General features: G+C 42.4%; 1 protein-coding gene across 7 annotated transcripts in view; it reads right to left on the reverse strand.

Moving 5' to 3' along the window:
• Window positions 1–15,428, reverse strand: part of LOC110448085 (thrombospondin-2-like) — a 95,946-nt gene that overhangs the window by 42,028 nt on the left and 38,490 nt on the right. The window contains exon 1 of one of the 7 annotated variants that reach the window (XM_021494136.1): window positions 7,479–7,602. The exons of the other annotated variants lie outside the window; for them this stretch is intronic. The gene's annotated coding sequence lies outside the window, so the exon portion shown is untranslated. Of the gene's footprint in view, window positions 1–7,478; window positions 7,603–15,428 lie in introns of those variants that run through there. 7 annotated transcript variants of the gene reach the window in all.

The raw sequence follows: 15,428 nt of genomic DNA on the forward strand, positions 1-15,428 counted from the left end.
CCCCCCGATAGGTCACTGGATCAGCCACTGGATTGTCTTACAAAACTTCGTCTTTAGGCAACACTTATAAAAAAACCGATGTGGACGACCTTGAGTGGATTTAAACTATCGGCATAAAGATATTTTATTATAAAGTGGAATGCCGACAGGAACCAATAATTGTAATCAATAAAAAGGTACAGGACATACTAATACAGGTCGGTTTCTTATCGTTACGGTTTTACAACCATAACCAATTAATTACATTTCTTAGACAGCTTTTATCAAAAGAAAACGTGGAAGTTCAAGTGATGACTCCTAACGTCTTAGGATACAAAGACAATTAAAACACGACAGTGACACTTGACATACAAATGCCGAAGAAATAACCTTGATTCACATTGGCACGTGTTTCTATTTACAGGTCGTCTACCACTGGTTTCCCCGCGTTGTAACAGAAGTTTTCAATATGTGGTACATTCTATCCCTACGTTGTCATCTTCTCAGTACAAAAGCTTCTGCCTGTAGATACAGTTGCCTAGGAAACCAGATTTTAAATCAAAAGTTACAGCTAGCTACGAATTTTATGAGAAAGCATGACGTCATATAGGTGTTTATACTATGACGTCACACTGTAATAAAAAGTATATCAGTTTGGCTAATATGTATTTGGAGGAATAGCACACCTGTTTTGTCAGTGAACACGCATAAAGGTAAAATTCATACAAAGTTGCGCCTTTAGTCAGAATGTCTATGCCACAAATTTAACTATGGTAGGTATAGGGACGTTGATATTGCGTACATAATGTCTACCTACATTAAAACAACGGATCAAATCACTTAAAACACAGCTTGCCCTTTGCTTAATTAATACTTCGTCGACATATATTACGATTTCAAGATTAAATGGCCGATTTCGAAGTATTGTTTTGATCCAAATATGTAGATATCAAACGTTCATTACCATCACCTCAATCACCGCGGATCTAAATTGGATCCAGTTAGTAAAGAGATTAAATATCTAACATATCTAACATACAAGAAATGTATTATCGGGTCGGTTATTCGTGTGTAGGGTGAGCTGTTTTTGGTTGTATTATTGTTGAATGTGATTAGCTGGTGGTTGGGTTTGCTTTGGATTGAATTGTTAGTTGGGTTGCCCTGTTCTTGGTTGTCTCCTTGGGTTTGTTGTGGATGTAACGGTGGAAAGTACATGTTCGCGGTTAAGATTGGAATATACTGTTCGCGGTTAAGATTGGAATATACTGTTCGCGGTTAAGATTGGAATATACTGTTCGCTGACCTACATGTGTAGAATACATGTATGATACTTTTACCTTGACATAAACGTATTGCCTTCACATGCCTGTGATAAGAAATGTCTCTGAGAAGACAACGCGGTGAGTGTTAACATCTATGCATTTGTATTTTGCAGAAAGGCAGTACTACATATGTACATTAAATACACTAATCAGTACATGGTAACTCAAAAATGATTTTTACTTTGCCTGATGCCGAACCATTCCACGCACCGAACTAATTTGGCTGACGCAGCAGTCCCACATGTTAACCTTGAAAACATAGCTTATTTTTTTCCTCGTGTACTTTACAGAGATATTCTTCAAGGGGCAGAACTACTAACACCTGTAGTCACGTGATAATTCATAATTTACCCGTGACTCAATGCATCTGTACGCGTACACATATACTTAAACATGTGCATTACTCTATGTACATGCACATAAACACGTGTACTGCTGTACGCGTGTACACATTTCAACATGTGCACTACTGTACGCGTGCACACATTTCAATACGTGTACTGATGTTCACGTACGGAAATTTTAACAGGTGTATTGCTGTACGAATACGCATATTTCAACACGTGTTTTGTTGTACGCATGCACACTTTTCACAACTAGTGCTGCTGTACGCGGACGCAAATTGTAACACGTGTACTGCTGTACGCGAACACACATTTCAACACGTGTACTGCTGTACGCGAACACACATTTCAACACGTGTGCTGCTGAATTCATTCACTGAGAGGCTTTTCTTTCAATAACTTGTTCTTTACCAAAAATAGTTTGTCAGAAAGCATCTATCTATCGCTAAAATGTGCGGCCTACGAAACAAAAACAATGAAGTGATGAATATATTTTGGCTCCGAACAGGATCCATACAAACCGATGTTCACCTTTATTGAAACAATTTCAAGTAACATTAGCAGTGATTATGATTTCACTGCCTGGTTTTTGGCAGCAGTGTGAGGTCTGCTGGTGTACAGCATGAGTCTGTATGCATCTGTTTTATACCGAACATTTGGAGGGAGGAATAGCCGACTGAAAAACACCTGTTTTCTGAGATTTATACAACAAAAATATATTAAATAAACACGTACATCATGACCTAACACATTCTATGTAATAACATTTACCAAATGTATCTTTTAAAAAATGTGTAATTAGTTTTATAGTAATCTTTTCTCTGCGTTGTTTTGTTTTGTTTCTCTGTGTTTTACGTCATATTAACAGCTATGGTCATAAAAGAATGGGCAAGGTTTTAGTGGTTGAGGAAATCCAGAGTACCCGAAACACCACTGACCTGCGAACAGTATCTGGCGACTGTCCAACGTCACGTACAAGCCTAGGCCTCGAACCCGCGACCCAGTGGTGGAGGGCTAGTGATCGTAGACGGACAGACGTCTTAACCACTCGGTCACCGTGACCCAGTGGTGGAGGGCTAGGGATCGTAGACGGTCAGACGTCTTAACCACTCGGCCCCCGCGACCCAGTGGTGGAGGGCTAGTGATCGCAGACGGTCAGACGTCTTAACCACTCGGTCACCGTTACCCAGTGGTGGAGGGCTAGTGATCGTAGACGGTCAGACGTCTTAACCACTCGGCCACCACGACCCAGTGGTGGAGGGCTAGTGATCGTAGACGGCCAGACATCTTAACCACTCGGTCACTGCGACCCAGTGGTGGAGGGCTAGTGCTCGCAGACGGTCAGACGCCTTCACTACTCGGTCACTGTGACCCAGTGGAGGAGGGCTAGTGATCGTAGACTGTCAGACGCCTTCACTACTCGGTCAGTATGACCCAGTGGTGGAGGGCTAGTGAGCGTAGACGGTCAGACGTCTTTATCACTCGGTCACTGTGACCCAGTGGTGGAGGTCTAGTGATCGTAGACGGTCAGACGCCTTCACTTCTCGGTCCCTGTGACCCAGTGGTGGAGGGCTAGCGATCGTAGACTGTCAGACGTCTTAACCACTCTGTCAATGTGACCCAGTGGTGGAGGGCTAGTGGTCGTAGACGGTCAGACGTCTTAACCCCTCGGTCACCGTGACCCAGTGGTGGAGGGCTAGTGGTCGTAGACGGTCAGACGTCTTAACCGCTCGGTCACCGTGACCCAGTGGTGGAGGGCTAGTTATCGTAGACGGTCAGACGTCTTAACCTCTCGGTCACTGTGACCCAGTGGTGGATGGCTAGTGATCGCAGACGGTCAGACGTCTTAACCACTCGGCCCCCACGACCCAGTGGTGGAGGGCTAGTGACCGTAGACGGTCAGACGTCTTAACCACTTGGCCACCACGACCCAGTGGTGGAGGGCTAGGGATCGTAGCCGGTCAGACGCCTTCACTACTCGGCCACTGGGACCCAGTGGTGGAGGGCTAGTGATCATAGACGGTCAGACGTCTTAACCACTCGGTCCCCGTGACCCAGTGGTGGAGGGCTAGTGGTCGTAGACGGTCAGACGTCTTAACCTCTCGGTCACTGTGACCCAGTGGTGGAGGACTAGTGATCGTAGACGGTCAGACGCCTTTACTACTCGGTCACTGTGACCCAGTGGAGGAGGGCTAGAGATCGTAGACGGTCAGACGTCTTAACCGCTCGGCCACCGCGACCCAGTGGTGGAGAGCTAGTGATCGTAGACGGTCAGACGCCTTCACCACTTGGTCACTGTGACCCAGTGGTGGAGGTCTAGTGATCGTAGACGGTCAGACGCCTTCACCACTTGGTCACTGTGACCCAGTGGTGGAGGACTAGTGATCGTAGACGGTCAGACGCCTTCACCACTTGGTCACTGTGACCCAGTGGTGGAGGACTAGTGATCGTAGACGGTCAGACGCCTCAACCACTCGGTCACTGTGACCCAGTGGTGGATGGCTAGTGATCGTAGACGGTCAGACATCTTAACCACTCGGTCACCGTGACCCAGTGGTGGAGGGCTAGTGGTCGTAGACGGTCAGACGTCTTAACCTCTCGGTCACTGTGACCCAGTGGTGGATGGCTAGTGATCGTAGACGGTCAGACATCTTAACCCCTCGGTCACTGTGACCCAGTGGTGGCGGGCTAGTGATCGTAGACGGTCAGACATCTTAACCACTCGGTCACTGTGACCCAGGGGGGGAGGGCTAGTGATCGTAGACGGGCAGACGCCTTCACTACTCGGTCACTATGACCCAGTGGTGGAGGGCTAGTGACCGTAGACGGTCAGACGTCTTAACCAGTCGGTCACCGCGACCCAGTGGTGGAGGTCTAGTGATCGTAGACGGTCAGACGCCTTCACTATTCGGCCACTGGGACCCAGGGGTGGAGGGCTAGTGATCGTAGACGGCCAGACGTCTTAACCACTCGGCCACCACGACCCAGTGGGGGAGGGCTAGTGATCGTAGACGGGCAGACGCCTTCACTACTCGGTCACTGTGACCCAGTGGTGGAAGGCTAGTGATCGTAGACGGTCAGACATCTTAACCACCCGGTCACTGTGACCCAGTGGTGGAGGACTAGTGATCGTAGACGGTCAGACGCCTTCACCACTTGGTCACTGTGACCCAGTGGTGGAGGACTAGTGATCGTAGACGGTCAGACGCCTTCACCACTTGGTCACTGTGACCCAGTGGTGGAGGACTAGTGATCGTAGACGGTCAGACGCCTTCACTACTCGGCCACCGCGACCCCGCCTTCACTACTCGGCCACTGTGGGTCCTTCCAGTCACATTGACTGAACACGTAAAATTGGAAACATAAACTTTATACAGTAACCACTGCCTAGGAAGAAAGCAGTGTGATATGGTACATGTAGCAATCATTGACCTTTTACAAAGATCACACAAGTAACCGACGATGGACTTCGACCAACAATATCAGAGATTGTGAAACATTTACCATTAACAATCAGACCCATCACTGATCACAGCAAAGGGACAGCTTCAATTGTTTAAAGACTATTAGTGCTATAGTAATGTATTTACATGTAGAGATTGAGAGATAGAGATAAATATAGAATCTAAAACGAGTAAAATGTATGCATGAGCAAACTGTCATTTATAAACGCACATTGCAAGCTATGCACATATTAAGTGGGCTGCTTTTTAAGCTTAGTGCCATAAACATATCACGTTTTAGGTTATAAGCGCATAACCCTCTCCTTAGGGACTACTTTTTAACAAAAGAACACTTTTAAAAAAAAATCCTTTTCAAAAACTTCAGAAATGTTTTCTACGTCTAGTGTTGTATTGCATGCAAATAGCGTAAGTAAGATGGAGGGTGCCAGGATGTCGATACATCATCTAGGATGGACGACCAAAGCCGGTTAGAAATACTAAATATCAATTTAGACAATTTTACGTCAAATCAAACCTCAGGTTTCTATCTGAAACGTCTCAATAGATTTGACAGTGATGGCTATTTTTATCGCTAACATTTGAATTCCTATGCCGCAGACATGGGATGGGGATCGTTGTGTGAGTGCCAGTGAGGCTGGGTCGCTTTAGGCTGGCGTCTGGTTCTACTTTCAGCCACAGTGTTAATGATAAGCACAGCCTCCCCTCCCAACTCTCTGATACTGGTTTTATTCCAAACATCGATTGGCTATACTGCAATACCCAACACTAAGGCTAAATCAGTCATGTTGTATTCTAAATTAAGAATTCATTTCATGCATGTCAAGTTCTTATCTGAATTGATCTGCTAAGTGATTTGCCGATTTATGCTCAGCGGTATTGAATATGGAAATTTCTATTTCTTCTTATATCCAAACGTCATTGCGAATTGATTGTTCACAAGAAAAGTGAAAAACGTGCTTCAGAATTGCCATTTACAGATAAAAAGTAAGTTTACTTATTTTACAAACATTTCCGTGCCTTCAAGATTAAATATGTTTTTCAATAATGGGTGTATGAGGTGCAAAATGAACAGCAGGAACTTAAAATACTACAGATAAAAGTGATGATATCAGTAAGTACATGTACTACCATCCCATCCTAACAGCACCGACCCCTCTAACGATGTCCTGATATAACCCACTACTTAGACATAGAATTTACTAGTATATACACAAATCAGTGTGTCCAGCACCTGTGATATAACGTATATGTACAAAGCGAACAACGGAAACCTGCACTTCACTCATACATGTACCTCACATAATATATACCACAGTATGACTACTAGAACAGGTGTGTTATAACACATACACATTGGACGAAGACAGGTGCCCGTAATATCTCAAATAGTGATAAACAGCAAACATGATGAACTTAAATTTAAAAAAAAAAAAGTCATAGTTTTTGAATTACTTGTTTGCGTTTCACTCATTATATATACACTTTATTTATTTTACAACAATTATGAAACAAGTTATTTCAACTTATATTAATCACTCTTGTTGGCTCGGATGTTAGCGCGCGGGGGGTCTTGTTGTGGGGAGGAAACCGGAGTACCCGCAGAAAACCCTAATCGAACCCCGGCCGCCTTGGTGAAATGCAAGTGCGCTATCCACTGCACCACCCGACCACCATCACTCATTAGTAGAAATGCACCGTATTCCGACAGATAACACAAGAGTTACTGAACTATTTGAAACAACTTTAGTATGTTGCATGTCAAAACGAGATTCTTTTAAGTTATTTATGGTAAATTATATTTAATCAACTACCATGCATCACGTGTTTTCGTTTACAAAGTTCATTTTTTACATGTTGTGTCACCCGACTTCACTACTGCAGAGAGCATATCGATACATAGGATCCTCGTTCATTTCCGACCATTTCCGGAATGTGGCGGAAACGAACGAAAGGTGGCGCCGGAGTTAAATCCTGTTCATACGAACACGGCACGCGATATTTATTTTTGACAAGTAACAGCTTTTCACTATTGATCTACATCAGTCAAACTTGTCTGCATCAACTTCCCGCTGACTCGTGTATCATATTCCAGCTATTACAATGTACCAATACCGCCACCACAGCCGATATCACTTACAGTTATTAATATGTGGTACAATCTATCCCCCCGTCCCTGGATACATTCAGCATCATCAACATTTTCAATTATACACCACGGATTGTTTTTTTTTACCGATCTTTGTCACAAAAGTTTGTCATCCACGTACACAGTGTAACTAAACGTATAGAACAATTAAATCAGAATGTCTATTACAGAACATTTAAGGTGAACTTTGACTCGACAGTTTATGAATAGATAGTATACGTACCGTGCTCGCTCAGGTGTATTTAATAGAAGCACAGGTCATTAAGAGGGTACATCCTTCTTCGGTACGATCCCTGTACCTGTGTTCACTTCCATACATCTGATTCATATCCTCATGATTGGAAGGTTACATTGTATTAGTCAGTCCAGTAATGATATCAGCCGTGTAGTATATCAGGATTAAATTGGTCCAATCCACCTAGCTGTACAGATAGATAGTCGTACCGGCCTCATTGAAATCACTGTCCTGATATGATGACATCTAAGTCGTTTTATGCATTTGTACCGAACCACCAATTTAATGAAGAGAAATAGAGTTCTATATTACTGACTTACATTACAAGAGCATTGCTTAAATATCCTTTTTGATTTAGAAATACGTGCATAATTGCCACATAGTTTCGCCATTAAATCGGCACGACTGGTAAAATAGCCGGTCATTTGAGATGTTAGATATTGGGGCGAGTGAGGTATAACTTATTGTGAAACATGAAACACACAGGCTTGCAGAAATGTGAAACACATTGCATTGGAGAATGTGTAAATCAGTTTGATTTTCAGAAATACGAAACACTCAGCCTTGGAGAAATCTCAAACACTACACCTTGGAAAAATGTGAAAACTAGGCATTGAGAAATGTTAAACACTCCGACTTGAAGAAATATGGACACTCGACCTTGGTGAAATGTGAATCTCTAGGCCTTAAAAAAATGTGAAACATTTGGCCTTGGAGAAATGTGAAACACTCAGCCTTAATTTATCATAACTGTAAACCCAAGTAATCTAGGACAATAAGACACTTGCAAATGTGCTGAATAACTGTACAAGTCGTGTGAACACCATGCGCACCTGGTTCCTATCCAGCAGTTCATTTGTATTCTGGAAGAAGTAGAACACTCGTGATAACGTATTTCGTCTCTGAGAACACAGGGAGGTCTACCTCACAGGACACGTTGTCCGTCTGTAGCACCACAACATCGCTTACCTGTTACTGTATATAACGCTAGGCTAAATTAAAGGATCGCGTCTATAAATAATTGAAAAATGCACGACGAAGTAATTACCGACAATCAATGTTCATTTGTATCTTTAAATATCAGCACGAAAAGACATCGCTACCCTTTGAATGTTTGTCAACCGATACAAAAAACCCAACTTTAATTTGTCTGTTTTAATTAGTACTGTGTCTTCATTTGACAACAGAACTAATTATTGCTGCAAAAGTGCCAGATTAATATTTCAAAGTGATTAGGTGGTCTGATATCGATACGGCTTGTATTCGAACGAAATCATTAAGTATTGTCACCTTATTTTAGCTTTTAATTATTTTCATGTACGTGTTTATCTTTTGACCAAAAATTCATGGGAGTGATTTCTTTATCAAAAGGTTTACTGGAATATCATTTCTACAAAGCAAACTATTAATAAAAACGGAAATGTATAAATTCTTTCTAGTACATCTTATATTTAGACATTTATCTATTTATATGGTTTTGTGAGTTGACAAATCTCTGTTAGGCAGCGAATTCGAAGTGCCTTTGTAACAACGAGCATTGTACTAACGTCTGAATTGTCTGGGCGCATTGAGGCGAGTAATGACAGTCTACTAGTACGTGGTTTTAATTCTGTAATTATAATCTGATAACAGTCGAACATGTCACTGGCGTAGTAGTTATTTATCAGTGTTGAAGGTGATGTTAGACTCCTCTGGCTATTCGCTGTAACTATGACCGGGAGTCGTAAAGGAACTACAGCATGTATACCTGTCGTATGTATCTCAGCCTTGAACATTTCTATCATGCTTGAATAAGAATTATGAGAAGGTGGATACATTTATCCAATCTAGAACACAGGCTTTGTTTAACATGTTACATTTGTAAATAGTATACAATCAGTAATGATAGTGCACGTCTGAAAAAAAACCTTTATCCTTGGGTAATCAACATCACACGCTAGTCGTAAAATAGCACCGTATTGGGTTAGTCAAGTCACAGTAGTACTGTCATCTTAGCGAATTATCGCTATACTAACGGGATAAGAAACCTACACTGTTATAATAACTCCAAATATGTATGGTATTTTTCTTTACAATGAGAACAATGAACATGTATCTATCGAATATATACTAACTTTACATAGACCACAGGTTACTGAGAACAATGTTTCCCGGGCCACTGTTTAACAAAAAACAATTTTACGGATCACAAACTGTTATGCACAGACCACATAGTCATCGAAGGCAATGGTATGTTACATAATGATATACGGACCACATAGTCATCAAAGGCAATGGTATGTTACATAATGATAAACGGACCACACAAAGAGAGAAACAGAATAATGTGACACAGGTCATAGATTCACCAATACAAATGTTATGCGGATAACAGATTCGCCGATATATTATGATTAATGGTATGCGGAAACAGATTCACCAATCCAAATGTTATGCGGATAACAGATTCGCCGATGTAAATGGTATGCAGATAACAGATTCGCCGATACAAATGTTATAATAATAATTATAATAATTGGAGGTTCTTATATACCGCTTTATACCAACCTAGTTCGTAGGTCGTCTCAAAGCGGTTCACAAATTAGTATCTGTGGTTATAGGGCCTTTGCAACTAGCCAGTAACTTCTCAACTCCCTGGGGAGCATACAGCCGGAGCTGCCTTTTCGGCGCTAACAGCTAGCATTCAACAATTCTAGCACTGTCCAACCACGTACTCATTTACAGCTGAGTAGACTGGAACAAGCGGAGTAAATCTTGCTCAAGGATACAACACATTGCCGTGCCGTGGCGCGAACCCGCAACCCTTCGGTCACGAGCCCGGCGTCCTAACACTGGACTACCGTGCCTCCTTATGCGGATAACAGATTCAGCGATATACAATGTTACTGCTATCCGAATGACAGATTCATTTACACCAATGTTATAGGGACCACATGTTAACGTGGAATAAATACAGCGTCTGCAATGTAAGCAGACAACTAATATCTAACTCTTTTGAAAACTCTGTAAACGGAACGTCCTAATGCATGATGCTTAAGCGATCCGACATGTGCATTAAGTAACTTTTAACCATTAAACTATATATATACCGTCAAACAGATACACTTAAGGCGCATCAAAACAAAAACAACTTACACATGGCGAATGGAGGGCAAACACAACCAGAGTGTCCATTACATTGTATATAGTTTAGTTAGCATTGGTTGAATAAAAAACTTGAAACTTGAAACTCGTGAAATAGTGATTCTGTTGTCACTTCAAGACAAACTGTATTGTATATCACTCGGCCTTTGCCATAGGGAATAGTGTGACATATTTTGAAAACTCTGTTTTTCCCTTTTTTCTACCAGGAAGAAATTACCGATATATATATATATAGGTGATGAACACAGTGAGTGAGTTGACATGCAGAGGGGGTGCCAAGTAACACACCGATAGTCAGATATAGTGCCAGGTAGCACACTGATAGTCAGACGTAGTGCCAGGTAACACACTGATAGTCAGACGTCGTGCCAGGTACAGTTGTGGGATCGCACAACGTTACACGATGTGCGGTGTGCGCACGATGTGTGCACGGTGTGTGAACGGTGTGTGCACGATGGGCGAACGATAAAAAGCTGAACGATCATTGCTTGCGCACATATGTGCGCACGATGGACGGACGTTGTGCGATAACAATCGTGGTTGGTGTAAATTGAGGAATGCCTTAACAATTTATACGGTTTCTTGTTAAACATATAAACTTGATGTTTACGTATGTTTCTATATTCTAGCAACATCTATAAACTTATCTTTCTGTCTATAAATTCTTATATTTAGGAATTGTGTTTTCTGTGTTTTTAAACAAACTTAATCGACACATGTAAAATTACAACACAACCCCGTATACAGGTAAACATAACCATTGTGTACATGTACCTGGACCGTAGTTTTCTCCCCGCCTGGGGCATTTACGTAACTCGTCGGGTAAGGCCGGGGGTGTGAAAATCCAGGTGAAGGGGAGCTATATATAGGTAAACGAATGCAAATAACAAATCCTTTTTATTACGGTCAAACGGTATCGCATATCAGCTCTGTGTGTCAGGCACTGGTCAGGTAAAACTCCGGACACTCATAAAATTGTTATTTACCTGTTCTGTTACCTTGGAGCCAAACCCTTTCTTGACAGCCTAACGGTCACTGTAATACTGTGTAATACGCATTGTGAAATTGTATAATCTTGATTATTGGGATGAGAAATTACAGATATATACACAGTGTACATTATCGCATACAAGCCTTCCGTATTTTTGTCATTCCGTAATTTTGATCTACAAACGATACCAAATCGCACAGTTGTGCGGAGAGAAGCGCACAACGGGGCGAACGATTGCTAAATCGCACAGTTGTGCGCACCATGTGTGGACGATGTGCGGACGGTGTGTGAACGATGTATGCACGGTGTGCGCACGCCATTTTTGGTGCGTTGTGCGGTCCCACAACTGTAACACACTGATAGTCAGACGTAGTGCCAGGTAACACACTGATAGTTAGACGTAGTGCCAGGTAACACACTGATAGTCAGACGTAGTGCCAGGTAACACACTGACAGTCAGACGTAGTGCCAGGTAACACACTGATAGTCAGACGTAGTGCCAGGTAATACACTGACAGTCAGACGTAGTGCCAGGTAACTCACTGACAGTCAGACGAAGTGCCAGGGAACACACTGACAGTCAGACGTAGTGCCCGGTAACACACCGATAGTCAGACGTAGTGCCAGGTAACATACTGACAGTCAGACGAAGTGCCAGGGAACACACTGACAGTCAGACGTAGTGCCCGGTAACACACCGATAGTCAGACGTAGTGCCAGGTAACACACTGATATTCAGACGTAGTGCCAGGTAACACACCGACAGTCAGACGTAGTGCCAGGTAACTCACTGACAGTCAGACGAAGTGCCAGGGAACACACTGACAGTCAGACGAAGTGACAGGTAACACACTGACAGTCAGACGTAGTGCCAGGTAACACACTGACAGTCAGACGAAGTGCCAGGTAACACACTGACAGTCAGACGTAGTGCCAGGTAACACACTGACAGTCAGACGTAGTGCCAGGTAACACACTGATAGTCAGACGTAGTGCCAGGTAACACACTGATAGTTAGACGTAGAGCCAGGTAACACACTGATAGTCAGACGTCCTGTGAGTCATACCTGTATTCGATATAGCTAGCCAATATACTTAGCTAGTCAATATGACTTCTACACATGTGTGGTCTGTATACGTTTGACTTGCAATCAACACGTGAGCTAACTGTTGACGTGTACCGTTTGGGGTTAAAGAGTACGTTCTATCTAAAAGCGTGTGCAGCGCACTGAAAACGATCACGTGAATATTTGTGATTATGAAAAAAACCTGTGGTAACGCTTTTACTACATGTTCCTAGGGCACGAGCTGAAACAAATGTGGTATTACATGCGCAAACTATTTAAGTCGATGTTTGTACCGAACAAAACACGCCATGCTTAAGACCATGTGATGGAGCACCTGTGATACATGCGCGAGTTTTACGTTTGTTACGGACATATTGCTACAGTACCTGTAATCCCATAATATCCTTAATTGTTAGTTCAGCTAAGGCGATAGCCTCAGCAGTCATCTGTCTTATAACTGGATTCTTGCGATCGATAAAATACACGCCATTGATGAGAGCTACGTATCAATGTTTTATTGGAGGGGAGGTGGTTGGGGAGGGGGACGTTTGGATATCCCCTACCATTGTAGGGCAATATACAAAACCTATACACACACGCTCCTCGGACAACATGGACAGCAGACATTTTGTATTAACTGATGTCTCGTTTACCTCTCCAGCATTAGATTAAGGTGTTTTCAGGCTAGTGCCAAAACCTCACTAAACAAACAGGAAACTTGCCAAACGTGTAACAGGCTGTTTGATGTTAACATGTTCTACTTGTTTGTCTTGGTTAAAAAAAATGGTGTGAAAAAGACGCCCGATTTGCAGATAGGCACAGGGTATTTCCGGAATATGACATGGTTTAAGTGAGAAACTCAACAGGTACATGCACATACTTGCTTGGCAATACCTCATTTTTGGCTTTAATGTTCATTCGTCCATGTGGGGAATTCAAGAAGACAATGGGTTCTGTTCACAAGCCGGGACAAACCAAAGTCCTTAAACTGGTAGTTGTTATTCCGTGCTTTTAGCTTCAGCATTAAGGGTATATACAATAACTGGCTGATCAGTCAATATAATGTGATCGGGCGGAATGCTGTGCTGGTGCTTTCGGCATGGTATTTCATTGAGAAAGCACTCTAATGTCGGCATTAGATCCGCGCTATCACAAGGAGGCAATAACATATACATGTCCTACCGCCAAAACACACACACACACACACACACACACACACAACACAACACACACGGAGGCACGTCCTTAAATGGCCTTAAAGGTCCTTAGCTGTTAATAGAACGCGAAACAAAATAAAATCAAACCAAACCAAACGTTGATCTAAACTTAACAGCACACACGTCGGGTTATACCTTACTTCTCGTGCTAGGCTAAACAACAGACAGTGAATGCTAGACTATACTGCGCATACGCCATGTTAGACTGTACACAAATCATGCTAAATTATTATACCTAAGGGAATTAAACCGACATAATAGTAACACGGCAATGGACGTTATTGACCTAAATAAACGAATCAATGCTATATCCCTCTTTTTAACCTGAACTTAAGTTTCAGGTATATCCCTGTCATTACAAATTAAACTAATGAAAACATTACGCTGAGATCACATGCCAATCTCTCCGCCCACATCCATGCCATAATGCCACTTGGACCAATCAAATCAGGTGATAGGTAGGCAGCGCCAATATTCGACCTTGACCTGTCATTTTGTTAGTTACTGATTGAGAAGGTCACTGTAGACGACGGTGAAACAGAAGTTCGTTTTTCTAAGTATAATATTTTAGAACTTATGCAAGTTTCTGGTTTGACCAGGTCCATTTTCCGAGACGAAGGACTTGTGCTTTCAAAAAATAATGGCGACGGAAAAGTCGACATAATCAAATAGTTTAGAAGTTTGTTTGCATGATTATATTAATATAGTTACAAAAGAACACTCGCTAATGAAACATTTTATAGGACATCCAAGACAAAAATATTTCCCTTACGGGAAAATAATTTGACTATTTGACTAGTGCTCTTTCTGTATCTGTATTTACAATTTGCCAGCCAGGGTAACATACAACGGCATTGTCCTTTGGCATTTTAAATTTAAGTGACGTTTATAACAATAACGTCATAGGTAGACAAGACGAGAAAAATTTGTAAGAAACATTACAAAAAGGCTGAAATTTTGAGAATTCGAGTTCATCACGCGTCAAGCTAAAAAAGCTTCAATAACAGTCAATCCACATCCTCAAAATCTACAGGTCTGATCAGCTTGCTCACGTCGGAACAGACTGAATTGTCCAACTCTATCATTTCTCATAAAAGTTATGGCACGCTGATAAAACAATTGTGGCTGATGGTGTTTACACAGTATATCGACTGTCCCGATCTAGTCTGACAAATACAAACAGAAAGTAAAGACGCTTATCACCCAATCAAGGCCCGCCATCCAACACGTCCAGATCGCCACCGTATCAATACAGTTTAGATTGGTATATACATATCATGGAAATAAGCTGGGGGTCTCGCTGTGCGATACAGAATCCCGATAGCTATTGTTATCCACTTATCGCGACAGCAGAGGAGGCGGTAGGTTGGAGTGGTCATTGTGTACCCATTATGTTGACAGGAAACGTCATCCGGCTTCAGCTGACCGTAAGGTCCAGCGGCTTTATCGACGCAAATGTCGGAGAGCGTATCAAGGGAACCTTTCATTCGGAACACAGGAATCTCTCACATACACAGAC

Source organism: Mizuhopecten yessoensis, unplaced genomic scaffold (assembly GCF_002113885.1).
Source record: "Mizuhopecten yessoensis strain PY_sf001 unplaced genomic scaffold, ASM211388v2 scaffold3819, whole genome shotgun sequence".
In the NCBI taxonomy this organism is placed as follows: Eukaryota; Metazoa; Mollusca; class Bivalvia; order Pectinida; family Pectinidae; genus Mizuhopecten; species Mizuhopecten yessoensis.